At 39.7% G+C, this 18544-nt stretch overlaps 1 protein-coding gene across 7 annotated transcripts in view; it reads right to left on the reverse strand.

Annotated features, from left to right (window-relative positions):
• The window catches only part of LOC140224062 (uncharacterized), a 526468-nt gene that overhangs the window by 173923 nt on the left and 334001 nt on the right, over positions 1-18544 (reverse strand). The gene's annotated exons all lie outside the window — the stretch shown is intronic.

Consider the following 18544-nt stretch of genomic DNA (forward strand, 5'->3'; position numbering starts at 1 on the left):
TGGCGTGCGGTCCGGATAAGCAAGGCAAGCACTGCTTGCCCAAAGATTTCAAAAGAAAGAAGAAAATTACACCTGTTGCATGCATGTTTTACATTTTAGCAAATATAATTTATAAAAGGTGTTCAGTATGTAAATTGCATTAAAAACAGAAAGAGAGAGAGACAGAAATACGTATAGTGCCACTAAAGTATAGGAAAACAGCAGAGCGGATGGAGGTGGAGGTGGCGCAGCGCGCTGCGCGGCCTGAACACGGGCCGACTCATGCGCTGGAGAATCGCTTGCGATCAGCTGAGCCGAGAGCCACTGCTCGGCGGCGGAATCAAGGCGGGCGGGTAGAGCGGTACGTTCCGAGTCCGAGCCCTTCGCTGCGCGATCGCAGCTCGCTTCTTTTGGTCATCTCTTGGCCCGTCACCGCAGCGCAGAGCGCTGCTTCCGCCTCCGATGCGCTATCTTGCTCCCTCTTTCCGTCGCGGTTGTAATTGCTCCTTCGGAGCAAATGCCCTTAAGTTCGCTCACTTGATCGAATTAGTGATGAATTAGAAAATTCTCAATCATGTTTTAAACGCAGAAAATTCTAATTTTCTAACTTATTTTTCTAATTTCTAATTTTAAACTCGAAAATTCTAAATAATGTAGAATAAAGACTACAGTACCTCAAATAAGTGGCAAAATTAGGAGTTAAGAGCATGGAGCCGTCCTCTAATGCTCAATAACATTCGAAACAAGTTGAGTAAACGAAATCATAAGTAAGAGAGAAAGTAACAAAACCACAGTTTTTCAAGACGTTCCATCAGATTTCATCCGAAAAATAGAGCAAATACCGTAAAATTTTAACAATTTTCTAGGGAGGCTCCCTGAGGAGGGGAAAGAGACTACGTTAACACCCCCCCCCCTCCGGATGGCGAACGCTAGAGCTTGCCCTGTCACTAAACCCACCGCACGCCACTGCTTCCATCAGAGCCCAAAGTGAACGATACCTCCCCTTTTGACCCCTTGAAAAGACCCTGAAAACCCCAAATACCTTGAAGACTCCAAGTTCAAGGTCATGACAAGATCCCTCCTAACTATGGAAAGTTAAGTCTTCTCTATGGCTTCATGAGCAAGTCTTGTCACCCAGGAATAATGGTTCGATGGTTTCTGCACATTAATACTAAGTGAAAGCCGATTTAATGATTCATGTATCTCACTCAGACACACCTTTATGAATTGCATATAATGATTTATGTACCCATGTGTTTCCCCACCCCTGCCTTTTTCAGGTTCACCAGAAATCAGTTTTCCTAGGCCCCAAATATACTGTCCACTCAATTAATTTGTATCGGAAATCAAGCCCCCAAAATAGATTCATATTTTATTTTTCACCTACTCAAACAGGGGGTATTATTCGACGGATTTTTGTGAAAATTGATGTCACGGGGTACTTAACGACGGGAAACACGAATTTTTGGTCAGATTTTCAACCTTTCAAAATCCAAGATGGCAGCCGTGGCCAAAGTAGTGAAGATATTGTCCTCTCGTTATTATTTTTATTTTTAATTGAAGTTAAAATGAGGGGCGGCATTATATACACATGAAGTTGAGTACCATGCACGTATTTTCGTGATCAACTACCCGTGATCGGTGCTCTTCACAAGGTATCAGGTCTGGGACGCCTGGGTCCGACATCATGGGAGAATGCAATTGTGTATTTTCTTCTGAAAATACAATTAAAAATGAAAAAATAAAGGGGAAAAAAATAAGAAAATAGAAAAAATAAAAAATTAACAAAAAATAATAAAAATCAAAAAATAAAAAAGTCTTAAAATATTATTTTCAGTTTAATGGACGAAGTGGAGAAGCAGATCAAAGTTACTTAAACGGACGAAGAGAAAATATTTAATTTAAACCCGATACGTATTGTCCCGTCGGTGGTTTTCGAGGAGAAATCTTGCTCTGGTGTAAAAGCTTGCAAGTTTTCAGCCGTGCTGCGATGAAGCAATGATATTCAACAAAAAAAAAATTAAAGTTCTCAGGAAATGGAAATGCGGTCTTATCCCTTTGCTCATCTGCGTTTTTCCTCTGACGCAATTTATTTGAACGTAGGTACTTACAATTTTCAATCTTTGCATGTTATCAGGATTGCGTGGTATTCCGCCATTCCCACCACACGGCGCAAAATTCAAATGGACGCTTTGTCCCCAAGGATGCAGAGGGGTGGCTATTGAAATGATATCAACCCTATGTCGCCGCTTTGTCGTGTGGCGCTATCGACTGAGCGGAAATCGCGATTGTTGAAATCTATGTCTTATTGGATCATGGACATAGAGACGACATAGCCCCGACAAACTAAAGGCACCTCCAGAGCATCCGTTAGAGGCTCAGTTGATGAATAGGTACCCTCAAAGTATTTTCGTACGATTTAGTAAAACATGAATTTTTGAAGTAAAAAATGAAACTTTCTATTTGAGATTCGTCCCAACGAATTCAGACGCATTCATATGGTCCACATTGCGCAGCGCTGAATATCCGATCTTTCGATCCGATGACCAACCATAAGTCAGCCAAGTCAGCAGTCAACGGGTTGTTTACAACCAAATCTACGTCATTAATAAGAGGATAAGTAAAAATGTCGGACTGACGTCATTCACCTGGCCGTGCTGCGTTTTGATTGGATGATGACATTTAAAAATTCGATAGCTACGCAACTGACGACGGCCACGCTGCCGCTTTGTCTTATCCTCTCGAATAGACAGTTAGTCCTGTCGTGTCGGGTCCGACCCTGGTAAAAATGGCAAGTGTTAGGTCAGTGAATTTTCCACTTAGGTCAGTTCAATTTGCTCTGAGGTCAGTTCAGTTTTCTCTGACGTAAGTGTTAAAGCACTTACCCAAGAAGTCAGCACTGAGGTAAGAGACACTGACGTCGGGAGAAAGACTTATCTAAGTGCAGAGATATCTCTGAGGTAAGCGGGACTGAGGTCATGACTTGGTTCAGAGAGTAAGTCTCTGACATCAGTCTTAATCGAACCGCACTCACTCCCAAAAAGTAGAGATGGCTCCCTTTTCCCCCACCCTATTTCATTTTCATGGGGGAATATTCCCTCGGGATACGAGGACCACAAACTTTATCTTACAGGGAGGCATATTTTTTAGAAGGGGGGATTTTCTAAGAGGGAAGGAAAACTTTTAGGTAGCCACACTCTTGAATAATTTGTTTTATCTTCATTCGTTTATGATGACACTTAAATAATTAAAACACCAAAAAAATGAGATCGGTAAAAATATTATCATCGCTATAATATGTATTTAGATGTACTTATTTAAGCATTATTATTTTTTAAACTTGAGAGTTTTTTTAAGAAACAAATTGTTTTAAATTTGGTTTTAATTTTTTTCAGCTTTAATTCTTTTTAAAATGTTTCAGTCTTAATTTTTTGAAAAATTTTTCTCATTTATTTTTAATTCTTTTCCAACTTTTTTACTCCTTTACTCTCAATTTTTGTACCTGCTAATTTATATTTTTTGCATCATTATAACTTTAATTATTTTTTTTACATCCTTAGCTATAATTTTGAATTTTAATGCGTTCCATTTTTTTTTTCATATATAGAAACATAAGTTATAAAACTTCATTTACATGCTGATTGATTAAAAAAAATAATTAAAAGATTAAGTATAGGATTCAAATTCAAAGACAAAATCATCATTTGCCGGCAAAATTACTCCAATAGGGGCCCTGAAACGGCATAATTACGCCCCTAACTCTTATACGCGCAGGCAGTGTAGTGGTTCAGTCGCTAGATCGATCACCGAAGTTCAGGTACGTCGGGCGTCGTTAGTACTTGGTTGGAGACCGCATGGGAACGAGCGTTGTCCACTGAAGATTGTGATAATTACTTGTGATTGAAAACTCACAGTAGCCCTCCCTGATCGTCAAATAGTGAATTAACATACCTGACGGGGATCGGTAATTAACTTTTTTGCCTCTACAGTATTTTTGGGAGTTTCCACTCCGCTTACGTCGGAGACACTTAGGTCAGTGCCACTTACATCAGAGGCACTTACCTTTGGAACAGACCTAACACTGACGTAGCAGATCAGCGCCCGGCAGCACTGACATCAGTGTTTAGGTCAGTTCCAAAGGCAAGTGCTACTGATCTGAGCACTTGCCATTTTTACCAGGGGAGAAATTCAAAAATTGCTCTCCGCTAACCCAATCAACACGATATAGTGTCGATTGAGCTTTGTCGCCCATTTTTAATAATCGGCCCGCAGAGCAACAGTTCTCCGACCACCTTTTTTCAATCCTATGTCAAACGGCTCAATTTCGCTGCTATTAGGACGGAGGTTTTATGCTTATGTTGTATTTACGTAAGTAATTGGAACTCATATTTTTTTTATTGTGTTCAACATTTTTATCTACTAGACGGCTACTCCCAGAAGATAAGGGGATAAAGGGATAAAGGGGATAAAGGGATAAAGATAAAGGGGGCTACTATATACGCTTCAACTCACACTGAAAATATTAGATTCATCACAGCGACGAAAACTTGTGTAGAAGCTGGGGGGAAAAACGGTCAATTGCAGATTGGGCCGGTTTTCCGCATAACGCATGTTCTGAAACTACGTATACTGAATAGTATTTGTGCTAAATTTCTACTTTTTTTAAAAATAATAATTCTGTTTATGCATTTTTCTTACATTAAAATGATTTTTTATTAATTTTTTTAAGTCTAACAACCATTGTTCAGTCCACTTTCACTCCATTAAAGCAATTACTAGAAGGAAGTTATTAGCAACAAGAATTTCAAAATTACCCTGGTACAAATGGCATAAGTGCCCGAACAGCAACACATGCCTTATGAACAAACCTGAACACTGATGCCAGTGTTCTGAAGCACTGAAGTTAGTGTTCCCGGGCTCTGATATCAGTACTCCCGGGCACTGATGTCAGTGCCTCCGCGGGCACTGATATGCTAGATCAGTGTTCGGTCTGTTCCCGAGGCAAGTGCCACTGATGCAAGTGATACTGACCTAAGTGCCGCTGACGTAAGTGGAGTGGGTACTTCTAGGAAGACTGTGGGAAGGAATGATTGAATGAGAGCTATGATGACAGACACGTTAACTTCACTGTTTGACTACCAGGGAGAGCTGCAGTGAGGAAGGTACCAGTCACGTCGAGTTATTTACACAAATCCATATTGGCAGCGACCATTCCCAAGCAGTCTCCCATCGAAGTACTAACTATGCTCGACGTAGCTTAACATCGGTGATCGTCCAAGCGACGGAGCCACTGCTCCTCCTGCGCGTGCGAGAGTAACGGGCGTACCCTGGTAGCAGCCTTTATAAAGAAAAACGTAAAAAAAAAGTGTAAAACGAAGTAAAATTTACATGATCATTTTTGCAAAAAATAGTTGGAGATCAAGATCTTTATGGAGGAGCTGTGCTTGGCCTTGAGGGACGCCTGCCTATGGTCACCCTGCTAAAAATGTTCCATGTGGATTCACGTGGAAATGACCCGATTTCCATGTGATTTCATGGAAATCGTCTGACTTCCATGTCCTTCGACATGGAAATCATAACGTTTCCATGAAACTCACATGGAAACCAAGTCATTTCCATCAAGCCGTCATGGAAATGAAAACATTTCCTTGTGAGCTCGACATGGAAATCATAACGTTTCCATGCAACTCACACGGAAACCAAGTCATTTCCATCAAGTCTTCATGGAAATGAAAATATTTCCTTGTGAGCTCGACATGGAACTCATAACACTTCCATGCAACTCACACGGAAACCAAGTCATTTCCATCAAGCCTTCATGGAATTGAAAATCCCCTTCTCAGTTCGGCATGGAAATAAAAATTGCGGATTTAAACATGAATTTCGCGGCTTTAAAATCTTTCAATTTTTGGGCAATTCTAAACTGGACATACGCTCCGACATGCGCAACATGCGAAAATTACACATCGGAGCGTGAGTGTCGCGTTTGAAGCATAACTACGATGTTGAAGGCGCTCCGCAAGGTGCGCGCCAAGGAATTATACTCGGTATACGGTTCAAACCAGAGATGCAAGATTTTATATGTAACTTCATAAAATGAAATTTCGTGAATTCCAATCATTTTTGAAAACTTCTGTGCTATGGGCTCATTATGACATGAAAAGGAAAAATCTTAAGTTTTGGAAGGGGGGGGGGGGAAATGAAGGGAAAAAGGAAAAAACCGAAAGAAGAGCTATACCATCATTGTTGCGGGTTGCATTAGCAGTCAAATTTTTTCTTCTCAGGCGTATGTTTAGAAAGGAGGTGAAGAAGATCCCCATATCAGGGTGATCGAAAAAAGTCTCAATTTTGGTCATCACTTAAGTACTTTTTCATCAGAAGGTAGTGTTTAGCATGTTATGTTTTTATCTTCAGTTATTAAATCCTCTAAATTTTTTTGTAAAGAATTTGAAAAGAATTGCTGGAACCAATTTTTTTTAATGATATGATTTCGATCTCAGCCCCTGAAAATCAAGTACCTGAAATTTTATGAAGCTCAATAATTAAAGAAATGTGCCAAAATGTATGATGGATAAAAGCTTAGTATGTACTTACATCTACACTCAAGTGAAAGCAATGATAAGCACAATAATCTTAAAAAGTACATGGTGTACTCAAAGCTCCCTGATGAAAATTAGGGCCACCCTTTCAGACATACTTTGTGGGCAGGCCATCTATGACAGCCATGGGAACTTGTTTGACGGGTATATGTCAGTATGTAATTGATATCAGCGCATAGACCTTCTTGGACTTGTAGGATTTTCTATATCATAGCAGCGTAGCTTTTCAAAGTTCGCATGTTAGCAGTTCCAAACCCACATGTATCTTCCACTAGGCATGTGTAAAGAGAATCTTTCAGCTAAATATGCATCATGCAAAGTAATAATGGATGACATCTGTCATGCAGACATACTCAATAAAATAGAAAATGAACAAACAACACTCACCAACTCGCTCAAGTCTGTAATCCACTGGGTCAGAAAAATCCACTTGAAGACAATGAATCCAAATTTCCGATTAGAACTGGTGCAGGTACGAAGGAACTTTTGAAAACACGATGAGTGCATTGTAAAAATATCTAAAGCACTCTTTAACGTAAGAGAAAAATTAGCACCATGATTTACTAGCTGATCAATACAGAACACCACTCTCAGAAAAGCACTGACACAACACGATTTTTCAGTTTAGTTTTAGAGGAGAAAGCATTTTTCAAAAGATGCGACATCATAGATCCACAGCTTAAATAATTTCACGATTTACTACGATTATTGATGATATTAAGGTAGCCATCGATTCTCTACCCGACGTTCCTTCCACACATGACAGGAAACATCTACAGGCATAGAGCAAATGGCACTGAGCAGCAATGTACATCTGATAAGGCAAGCTCCTGGAAGTGTCGATCTGCAAAAATACAAAGCGGGAGACAGATCATCAAATTGATCTACCTATGGTTAATGGCCGTCCTTGGAGACAGACAATAAACTACGTAACAATATATCAACCACCTTTTGATAACAGAACGAATTTAAAATGAGAGCAAGACCCTTCCTTATGGAGGGAGGGCCAAGAAACATTTAAAAACGGAACATTTTACTACCGACAGGTCTGAGCCACTGAATAAAATACATTCCACCAGTCAATAAAATTTTAAATTTTGAATGTTGATGGATAACTTGATTGCCAGTATACATTGAGTTGAAACATCTGATACGTAGAGCGGTTCATTCTTATAGAAGCTTCCGAAGTAGTTCCAGATAGGTACTTTAAAATTAGACACCGGTCAAATGTAGTACAAGAGAGGAAATGGGTGCAACAAAACTTTAATTGTCCTTGATTCTTTTGTGAAAGGTGTGAAAGTGAAAAATTATTCATTAAATTACTTACTTGAGGTGATATGGTGCGTGATGTGAGAGATAAATATAACCTAACTTTTGTGAAGATGTTCCTAGTTCCTGGAATAATCGTTCCTTGCCGATACTTCCAGGGTTGTATTTATTATCTAAATAATTATCAGGCAAATGTTTTCAAAAGGATTAAAATACAAAAACTGGCTTTCTATAATCATTATAGCGGCTGATTTTCACTCATTTTCATACGCAACCTCGATAAAAAGGCAAAAGGCGGAACCGCGGAATGGTCCCTCGTCCAACTGTTCCTCGATGTCCAACTCGCACTCGGAACTCCGGTCCGGACCATTGTTCAATTCAATCCACTCAGCCAGCAGCCAGCCAAGCCATCCATGCCATGCCGTGAATATCAAAATGAAAACTTAATTTGATCTACTTTTCATGATTCTTAACGAAGAATCGATTGTATTATCGGCGTCTACTTGACTATACTCAGTTTCATCGAACACAGGTAAATTATCTCTCACTTCTTGACGACGGACACACCTAAGTATGAGCCTGTCACCTTGTACTTACATTACACATTTGTCATGTCAAGCTATACTGATCAAGTAACTCGAGTTTAATTTTCTTTGCCGATTTACGATTCAGTCGATATGTTCTAACGAGCGAGGTAATTGTGAATTCTATTCTCTTGGTTTGCGAATGCATTTACTACCATGTGCTATTCCTAACCGTGGTTACGAAGTTGATCGAAGAGTCTACGTCTAATAAATCTATCCACTCCTTCCGTGGGAAGGGAGATAATCTTTCATCTATTTAGCATTGAAGGGAAAGACCAGAATCAAGATGGTGGATCTTCTGTTGCACTCACTAAGTGCAAATCTTATTATCCGCGGACTTCATCACAAGTAGAAACTTCCCAACTCTTGCAGGCGAGTGCTATAGGTAGTCTGTTGGAACATCCTCATACTGCCTGCATTTTCCTTGTGTCTTCGAAAGAATCAAGGACAATTAAAGTTTTGTTGCACCCATTTCCCCTCTTGTACTACATTTGACCGGTGTCTAATTTTAAAGTACCTATCTGGAACTACTTACAAAAGCTTCTATGAGAATGAACCGCTCTACGTATCAGATGTTTCAACTCAATGTATACTGGCAATCAAGTTATCCATCAACATTCAAAATTTAAAATTTTATTGATTGGTGGAATGTATTTTATTCAGTGGCTCAGACCTGTCGGTAGTAAAATGTTCCGTTTTTAAATGTTTCTTGGCCCTCCCTCCATAAGGAAGGGTCTTGCTCTCATTTTAAATTCGTTCTGTTATCAAAAGGTGGTTGATATATTGTTACGTAGTTTATTGTCTGTCTCCAAGGACGGCCATTAACCATAGGTAGATCAATTTGATGATCTGTCTCCCGCTTTGTATTTTTGCAGATCGACACTTCCAGGAGCTTGCCTTATCAGATGTACATTGCTGCTCAGTGCCATTTGCTCTATGCCTGTAGATGTTTCCTGTCATGTGTGGAAGGAACGTCGGGTAGAGAATCGATGGCTACCTTAATATCATCAATAATCGTAGTAAATCGTGAAATTATTTAAGCTGTGGATCTATGATGTCGCATCTTTTGAAAAATGCTTTCTCCTCTAAAACTAAACTGAAAAATCGTGTTGTGTCAGTGCTTTTCTGAGAGTGGTGTTCTGTATTGATCAGCTAGTAAATCATGGTGCTAATTTTTCTCTTACGTTAAAGAGTGCTTTAGATATTTTTACAATGCACTCATCGTGTTTTCAAAAGTTCCTTCGTACCTGCACCAGTTCTAATCGGAAATTTGGATTTATTGTCTTCAAGTGGATTTTTCTGACCCAGTGGATTACAGACTTGAGCGAGTTGGTGAGTGTTGTTTGTTCATTTTCTATTTTACTGAGCATGTCTGCATGGTCCAAATATCATGTGCTCCCATTGGGACGCTTGTCTCCTTTGTCTTGATTCTAAGATTTATTTAATTTCCGTGAGCAATTTGGATGGTACTGAAACCTTCTTGTGATCATTTTTATGCAAATGGTTTTCTTTCCATGAAAAATTGTCACGGAAATGATTTCGTTTCCATGAAAAATTGTCACGGAAATGATTTCGTTTCCATGAAAAATTTTCATGGAAATAAGCCACATGGAAATCAGCCACACGGAAATCAGCCACATGGAAATATTTCCTGTTCCATTTTTCCGTGTCATTTTTTCATGGAAATCAACTTCATGGAAATCATCCACACGGAACATTTTTAGCAGGGCATATGTTCGTAATACATTGATACAGGGTTGCCCTCTCCTCGACTGTTGCCTAACTACTACTAACATGTCCCTGACATGTATTTTTTTTAAAAAAAAGGAGGAAACATGGAATTGCTATATCCCCTCATTTCCGCCAACTTGGCATTGTAATGTCATGGAAAACAACGAAATATTTTCTCTTGAAAACTGTGATTTAGACTTGATAATACATTCTTATGTTGGCGCATGGCTAATTGACTACAACGACACAATAGGAATAAATCTATGAGTACATACCTATTTAATCCGGTAAAAACTCAGCCGCTTGAGACGCTTACAAGTGGTACAAACACAGTGTACAAATACAGTGGTACCTATCATACAAATAAAGTGTAGATACCTACAACGCATAGAGGGCAGATGGCATAGGCACCAAAGATGTCAGAACAATCACGAATATGTGAGTAGCCATTTGGATTCACTGAGAGGCCTATCTTCGACCATGCTTTCTGATCATTTCTTTGCGATCAGTGTCACTCCTCAACGAACGTTTTAGTCCAACAACAAATGTAATGACCGAAACATTCAAATTTCACAACCGTGAACAACGAACAGATGGGAGCTTGTTACCTTTCATTGAAGATTTCAAACATATAGGTATCATTAAATTGCCAAATTGGAACAACATTGCAACCTTTGTGAACATTGCATTCGCGCGTTGAGGGATCCATTGGATCGCATTTAGCAAAAAGGAACCAACGCGATTGCAGTGTTGATTAAATGTTTCTCCTTCACAATCGTCAAAATAACATAAAGTTTTTCTTTTCCACCAACAAATTGAAAATTTTAAAGGAAAATTATCGTGTAAGTTTTAATACTATAGGTACTTACATATGTTGAGTAATAATTTAAAAGAAAAGAAGAAGTTGCACGATTTTGAAAACACTGTAATCTCGCTGGTTCTTGTTTGTTAAATGCGATCTAATTAGTCTTTGGTCTTTCCAACAAGAACATTGTTAATCGTCTGCTTTTTGAGGATACTGCATAAGCTAACGTTTGAAGAGGCTTGTGTAATTGTTTCCAATCTGGAAAGTGCTCAGCAATCGTCCGCTCAAATATGAAACCAGTCAGCTGATTCGGAAGGCTTAGCAGTGTCGCAATCGCAGAAGACTGCCTGTTAGTCCTCGGAAAACCTCGGAAAAGGTCGTCGTCCAAGAGGAGGTCAGCTTCTCGCCACAAGGGGTCCTCCTGGTCGCAAACCCTGTCGTTGGTCGTCGGCTCGTGGAAAAACATCCTAGGTCACCCTCTGACCACAAAAGTCGTCATACCGTAAGAATAGGTACATAATCACAAGTATTTCTCTTCGGACCGCAGCAGTTTTTGCTCTGAGTCCTCGCCTCATCACTCTTCGAGGTCAATAAGTAAAAGATCGTCGTCTAGGTTTAGAAAGAAACATTGTCGTGGTTGTTTTTGCTACCTACGATGATCCTGATAATTGCCCCTCTAAGGCATGGGACTGTTATAATTGTGGTGGCAAAGGCTACAAATCTCCATTTTGGGATCAACCTCGAGAGACGGAAGATTAATCAAACTCTGTTAAGGAGCGTTGTCAATTAGTTCGGTCGGACATGCCGTCAGACCCATTGTTATTTTAATTAGTAGTCAACGGTAAGATGATTTTCTTTGAAGTTGATTCAGGTTCGAGTAGAACTCCGATTCCTGCCGATAGTTCAAGGAGAAATTCCCAAAACTACATATTTGTTCAAATTCAACAAAAAGTTCTATCCCGTGAATCCCAGTGTCTTGCCCGTCCTAGGCAAAATGCCCGTCAGTGTTGCTTTTAACAAAAATAGGTAAGTTTAAGTTGGATTTAATCGTTGTACGCAACAACAGTCAGGAGTGTCTCTTTGGTAGAGATTGGCTAACCATTATTTCCCCTATATATAGGCTGGAAGGCAACTTTAGTCAGTAGGTAGGAAGGTACATAATGTCAATCACATAGGGTAGGTGGGGGTAAAAGGCCGCACGGGGAAAAAGGCCGCACCCGACTTTTTTCCCGAAAATTTTTTAGGTTGGCACCGGGACCGTGTCAGTTATGTTGGTAGTGGTGGTGCTGTTGTGTTGACGAAGTTTTGGACCGAACGGACGCGTTCCCTCGAAAATATGAGGAGAGTTGATTTTTCGTGAAAAAAAATCGATTTTTCCAGTTTTATTTTGGTGAATTTCAAGTTTTATAATTGATAGAAAAATTCGGACGAGCTGCAGTTCGAACAATGATAAGGATGGTTTGAATATCCCGCCGTCACTTTTCAGCTAATGGCCTTGTCTTAGAATTTTGAGGTTATGGTTACCTACGTCATCAAATGGGGCAAAAAGCCGCAGGTCCAATGGGGCAAAAGGCCGCATGCGGTCTTCACTAAAATAGCACTAATACTTAATCTATCAACTAATATAACCAATACTAAATCTTTTACTACATATTTCACTAAATATTATTAATAATTACCAAAGATCCTAAAATTTAGGGTAGGTGGAGGCAAAAGGTCACACTTTTCCGTTGCGGCCGTCTGTCAGCCGCCGTATCGCATGGAAATTCTGGAAATGTGGTAAAATATCAACTATAGACCCCTAGGCATGAAATGGCACACTTTCCAGAATTTTGAATGCATTTCAGAAATTTTTACGAACTTTTACGGAAGTGCGGCCTCTTTCCCCATTTTTGGGGCAAAAGGCCGCACTAACGAAATTTTTGAAAAAAATTCATAAAAAATTCGAAAATGCTTTTAAAATTCTGGAAAGTGTGCCATTTTGTGCCTAAGGGTATTTAGCACATATTTTACCACATTCCAGAAATTTTCACGCGATACGGCGGCCTACAGACGGCCGAAACGGAAAAATGCGGCCTTTTACCCCCACCTACCCTAAACAGCAAGCACGTGTTTTATGATAATACAGAAAAAATTAACTCTAGTAGGTATTCAACAAGGTAAACAAGTTTCTTATGGTAATACAAACAAAATCAACCCCACTAGTCAAAAAAGTCGGAATGCTCCTGTTATGGAGTTGGTGCTGTACCGAGTCCTTTAATGAGGGTTAATCTACAGCGTTGATGAGCGTTAGTTCTGAAAAAATCCATGACGCCTTCTTTAAGTATTTGGCTGCTTTTCTTTCGCAGAGGAATTAGTAGGTACATTTAAAGTTGTGGGATGACGGGAGTGAGAAAACAGTGTTAGTTGGTTCGCAACTGTTGGATATTGCTTATAGGATCCAGCAAAATGCATGATAATATTCTCTCGTTACGTCAAGTTTAAAGAAGACAAATGAATCGGCTCATGCGAAAACCGCTAATGTCCATTTTCTTCTTATTTTGAGTAAACTGCGAAAAACTGTAGAAGCCTTTTAAATGCGGGATTAAAAAATGTTCAGAAGTTTATTATTACAAGAGTAGATTGTCCCTAAAAGAAAAGGATCCCTAACAGTCTCCAGCTCCTCTTCTGTCTGGGATGAAGTAATTAAAAAGAAAGGAATAAGGACATTAGCGGTTTTCGCATGATACTTAAAAATCGCCGAGTTTTGGAGCCGTTTGATATTTTCAAAATTCATTCTAAAGATGTTAAAGCGGTACCTAGATAATCATTTACATAAAGTTAAAAAAATAAAATTTCGGACAATTGCGGTACTTAGAATAAGTTTCATCACAAAACTCCCAGCAATAAACTGCGGACATTAGCGGTTTTCGCATGATTTGTGCGTGGACGGTTCTCAAAAATCGAAAACGCATATTTTTCAGTATGCCTTTCGGGCAAAGTAAGGTAGTCCTTACGTATTTTGAGACGCTGAATCCGAATATGACCTTCGTTTTTTTCGATCACCCTCCAATTTTCCGAAAAAGCCGATTTTACTCGGGAAAATGACCATTTTTGGGCATTTTCGGTGTTTTTCCCGACTGTTCCCCTGCAGAATGAAGGTAAAATTTTTCGTAGCTACGAGATTCAATTAAGCAGATGTCTTTTTAACTGATGAGTCCGGAAATGACCTTAATTTTTCCCGTTCACCTCTCAGTTTTCCGGGAAAGCAATTTTTTCTCGAGAAAATGAGCAAATCCGACGTATATTTGTCGTACATGCAATTCATTTTTATAAATTTTCCTGGACCCTTGGTAGTATGTTACTTGTGTATTTTGAGCTGTTAAATCCGAATATGACCTTGGTTTCTTTCCATCACACTTCAGATATCCGGTAAAGCCGAGTTTTCCGAGCCTAAAATTGTGTATTGTAAAAGCTTTGTCGGATCGAAGTGTACCTATTCAAAATTCATTGTATAAATGTCTCCGATTTGTGATACATCGATTCCTTTGTATTTTGATCTGTTGAATTCGAATATGATCTCAGATTTTTCCGATCACCCATCATTTTTCCTGAAAAGTCGCTTTTCCTAAGAAAACGCTCTTTTCAGATATTTTTGCGATGATTTTTCTGTTCTAAGGAGTTTCAGGCATTTTCCGAGATCCTCTTCAGGTCTCTCAGGCTGTATCAAGAGGCACTGAACTCGAATTTGACCTTCTCTCATCTTTGACACCCCCCCCCCCGTTTTCTAGAAGGTCCGATTTTTCCGGGCCAAAAGCTTTTCCGGCCTGTTCCCACTTCCAGGGAAATTCAAAACATTTTCCGCATGTGTGATACATCGATTCTCATGTAATTTGAGCTGACAAACCCGAATATGACCAAAGAAATTTGTTATCACCCACCGGAGATCTTCTGATTCTGATTTCCTATGGGAAATGGGATAGCCTCTTTAGGAAGCCTTTTTTTCAATGCAGATATTCCACCAGCTGACCGTGCGTTGCGCTCTTACGACCAAGGTTACTACATTCACTTCATTCATAACCCTGAGGTTTAACTTTTTGCTCAGAATTCAATTGCTCTGCACTTGGTATTTTGATTTCTTGGTGTTTATCCGCTTCATCGCGTCCTTCTGTGGACGGGACTGCTCACGTTTCTTGAATACTTGCAGCTAAGAAGTTTTTTTCTTGCATGTTTTAGTTTCATTTTCCCCAATTTTAAATTATGCCTCGGAGACTTAAATTATACTTTTGTTACTCTCCCTTCTTGAGTTCCAATTTAGAGTATTTTTTTTCTTATGTTCTTGTCTCTCTCTTCCGGAAAGTCACAGTTGTGTTTCGTCTTGTCTTCTTTCCTTACTTTCTACCAACAGCTTTTTCAAGTTATTTGACATTCCCTCTCGTTTGAAATGGACCAGTGCTGCAGTCTTATAGTCATTATGATATGAAATATTTTCGTCTCTCGGGTCATAATAATGCCCAAGTAGCATTTTGCAACGAAAAAATTGCAATTTAAATGAAATAAAATTTCCAGATGATTTCAACTTTCTTGCAAGAAAATTGCAATTATTTTACAACATCTGACCCCCTCATTGTAAAAAAGTTGCAATTTTTTTTTTTGCAAAGAAATTTCAATATTGACGACCTTTAAATTTCAACCCCTAAATTTTCCGGGGAAATTATAATAATTCGAACCCATGCTTACCTAATGTCCTACGACGTTTAGCAGCATAAAATACCGGACGCCCTTGAGTGGGCTTGAACCCGACCCGCGAATGTCATAGCGGAGCACTCTTCCACTGAGCTACAGGGAGCTGATGATGAGCTTGGTTGAAATCACGCCTGTTAAGGCTGTTATCGCATGCATTGCGTCAGTGCGTGGCTCAACATTCATCATAGATTTGATTAACGCCGTTTTTCTCAGGCTTCTTTCTTTTGCCTATTATTTATTTTTTTTCGTGTTATTTATTTTTTTCATATTTTTTTGTCTGATTTTTTTTTTCGATATCACGTAATAGGTACTCACACTAAATTAACACCGGTGTAAATTATACCACATACTAACTTGAGAACATAAAAATATTTTCAAAAAATATTTTTAAAATATTTTCAAAACTTTCTTAAGGAATATTTTTAACATGCATGTTTACAGGCAATATTTTTGAATTATTTTAAAAATATTTTTTGTAAACATTTTCAAAATATTCCTTTAAAATGTTTTAAAAATATTTTGAAAATATTTTACTTACAATATTGCCATGAAAATATTTTGATAAAGGTGACAATATTTTCAAAATATGTTGGGCTATATGGGTTAGGTAGGTGAGACATTTAAGTCGAAAAAACTTTAAAACAACTAGAGAATTGGATGCCAGGCACATGGCGTGAATTTGTTACAACATGATTGCACCGAAATTGCAGTCTTTATAGTGCCTTGAAAAACAAGCATAATCTACATTTCTTGCAAACTTATTGCAATAAAATTGCAACTTTTTAAGCGCCTTCAAATGAACGTATAGGCAACAAGCAAAAATTGCAATCAACTCACAATCCATTGCAATGAAATTGCAATCCATGCTACTTGGGTGATGAAAATAAACGAATCTATTTGTTTGAGGATTTCACAGAATCAGACAAGTATCTTTTAGTCTCAAGAAGAGAATTAGAAAATTCTAAATTGGAAACTGTATGCGAAGCCCATTTAGAAATGTATTGAACAAAATTAAAAGGTTTCAGTATTAAGTATTGCTGCAATCCTTTTAGTTGCCACAAAAAAAAAGTTGCATCTAGGTTGAAATTAGTTTCTGTCGAAACAAAAAGACTCGACCATTACACATTTTTTAAAATCAAGGCAGGATGTAAACTCTGTGGACATTGTGTAACTTTAGATTATCTTCCGAATTGGAAACGCACGCGAAAGAACGCCGTGAGGCATTTCAAGAGTCGAGTTTAAGACGTTGAAAATCCCCTTTCTTACTCCAGCCTCGGTCATTAAAGCCCAATGCCGGCGTGCCGGCGTGCCGGCCGAGCCGGCATTAAGCGCTGATGCTGAGGTTTGATGCTGGCTTAGGAACCAACATGGGCTTCAACTTTTGAAGCCGGACCCTCGGCTCGCGGCCCAATACAGCATCAATTTTCGGTCCCGCCACCCAGCTTCATTACCGACGGGGCTGTCCCAGAAGACCGCCGGGGTATGCGACCCTTGGACTTGGCGATGAATTCGCGGAACACCCCTTTGTCTTGGCGGCGGCTCACGCCGCGCCGAGAAGTTCTAAGAAGTGGACGCCGAGGAAGGGTTGAAAACACAGCCCGGTGCGATTAGCCGACCGGCAGCCGGGCCCGGGGCGCTGGCGTCCGATGTGTCTGCTAATTGAAGCCGGCTCAATTTTGATACTGGACCCAGCATCAAAATTGAGGCGACATCAAAAAGTCAAGCCGGGTGTCGGCTTCACCAGGTTAAGCCGCCTCACGGGCAAATTGAAGCCGGGGCCTGTAAGCCACAGATGAGATAGATGAAGGAAAAGTGTAGCTAAGTATGAACACGAGTCGGTTTAAGGTTCAATAGCGGAGCAAGGACCTTGAAGCACATGACTAAAGACGAATTATAATCTAAAAAACACTAGATGGGGCCGAAGCCCCACCTTTTTAAAAAGATGATGAAAACTTACATCACGTATCTCTAGGAGACGGCAAAAGACTGAATGGCGGCCGGGCCTCCCACTCCCCAGGCAATGCCAATTGCCCTCTCCCCACTGGCCGACAGCCCGTAGAGAGAGACCAATCAACGTGCCCTGGGACCTGAAGGACCAAACCGCGCATTATTCAAATTATAAGTCGGGAGACCGGGTTAGGTACAAAATGCGATCCCCCGGCGCACTGTTCGACGCGGCATGGAATTCCGCGCCGATGCTGCTCCGTTCATGATGCTGCCTCAAACCTCAGCTCTAAATCCCTGGTATAAACATTACTTTGTTGTTAATTTCATTGCACTGGTCATTTATTGGTGCTCGATTGGCACTTTTTGTTGGCTCAGTCGCAGTTAAAGATGCTACGTATACCTACTGTTGTTGCTGTATATTTTAGTAATTGCGTTGTTTTCTGCAATGATATTTTCAGGCAAATCATTGACGCCCTTTCCCGCCTGGCACCCAAGTAGCATTTTTCAAATTTAAAGCTGCAAGAAGTTGAAACAATATTGGTTAAAAGTCGCAACTAAGTTGCAACTTAGTTGCAACTCTCAGTCAACATTTGGTGGATAAGTGCCGATTTTCGGTGATCTGATCGGAAAAAGTCGCAACTTATAGCAATTGAATTGCATGAATCTTGCAACTTATCGACGTTGCCAAAATCATCGTGCAATCTTTTCCCGTTAAGCACTCTGTCAGACACCCTATCCAGCCTCTCTGGCCGTTCGTAATTTTTACGAGACATGAGGTAAAGAGAGCCATATCCTACATACATCGTAAAATTCGAGTACCTGATTCTTCAAATTCCGAGTGCCTATTTGTATAATCCTTACTATTAAAAAAAATGGAGTGAGACTCAGCACAAGCGCGAGTATGT

The sequence above is a fragment of the Bemisia tabaci genome, chromosome 2 (genome assembly GCF_918797505.1).
Source record: "Bemisia tabaci chromosome 2, PGI_BMITA_v3".
In the NCBI taxonomy this organism is placed as follows: domain Eukaryota; kingdom Metazoa; phylum Arthropoda; class Insecta; order Hemiptera; family Aleyrodidae; genus Bemisia; species Bemisia tabaci.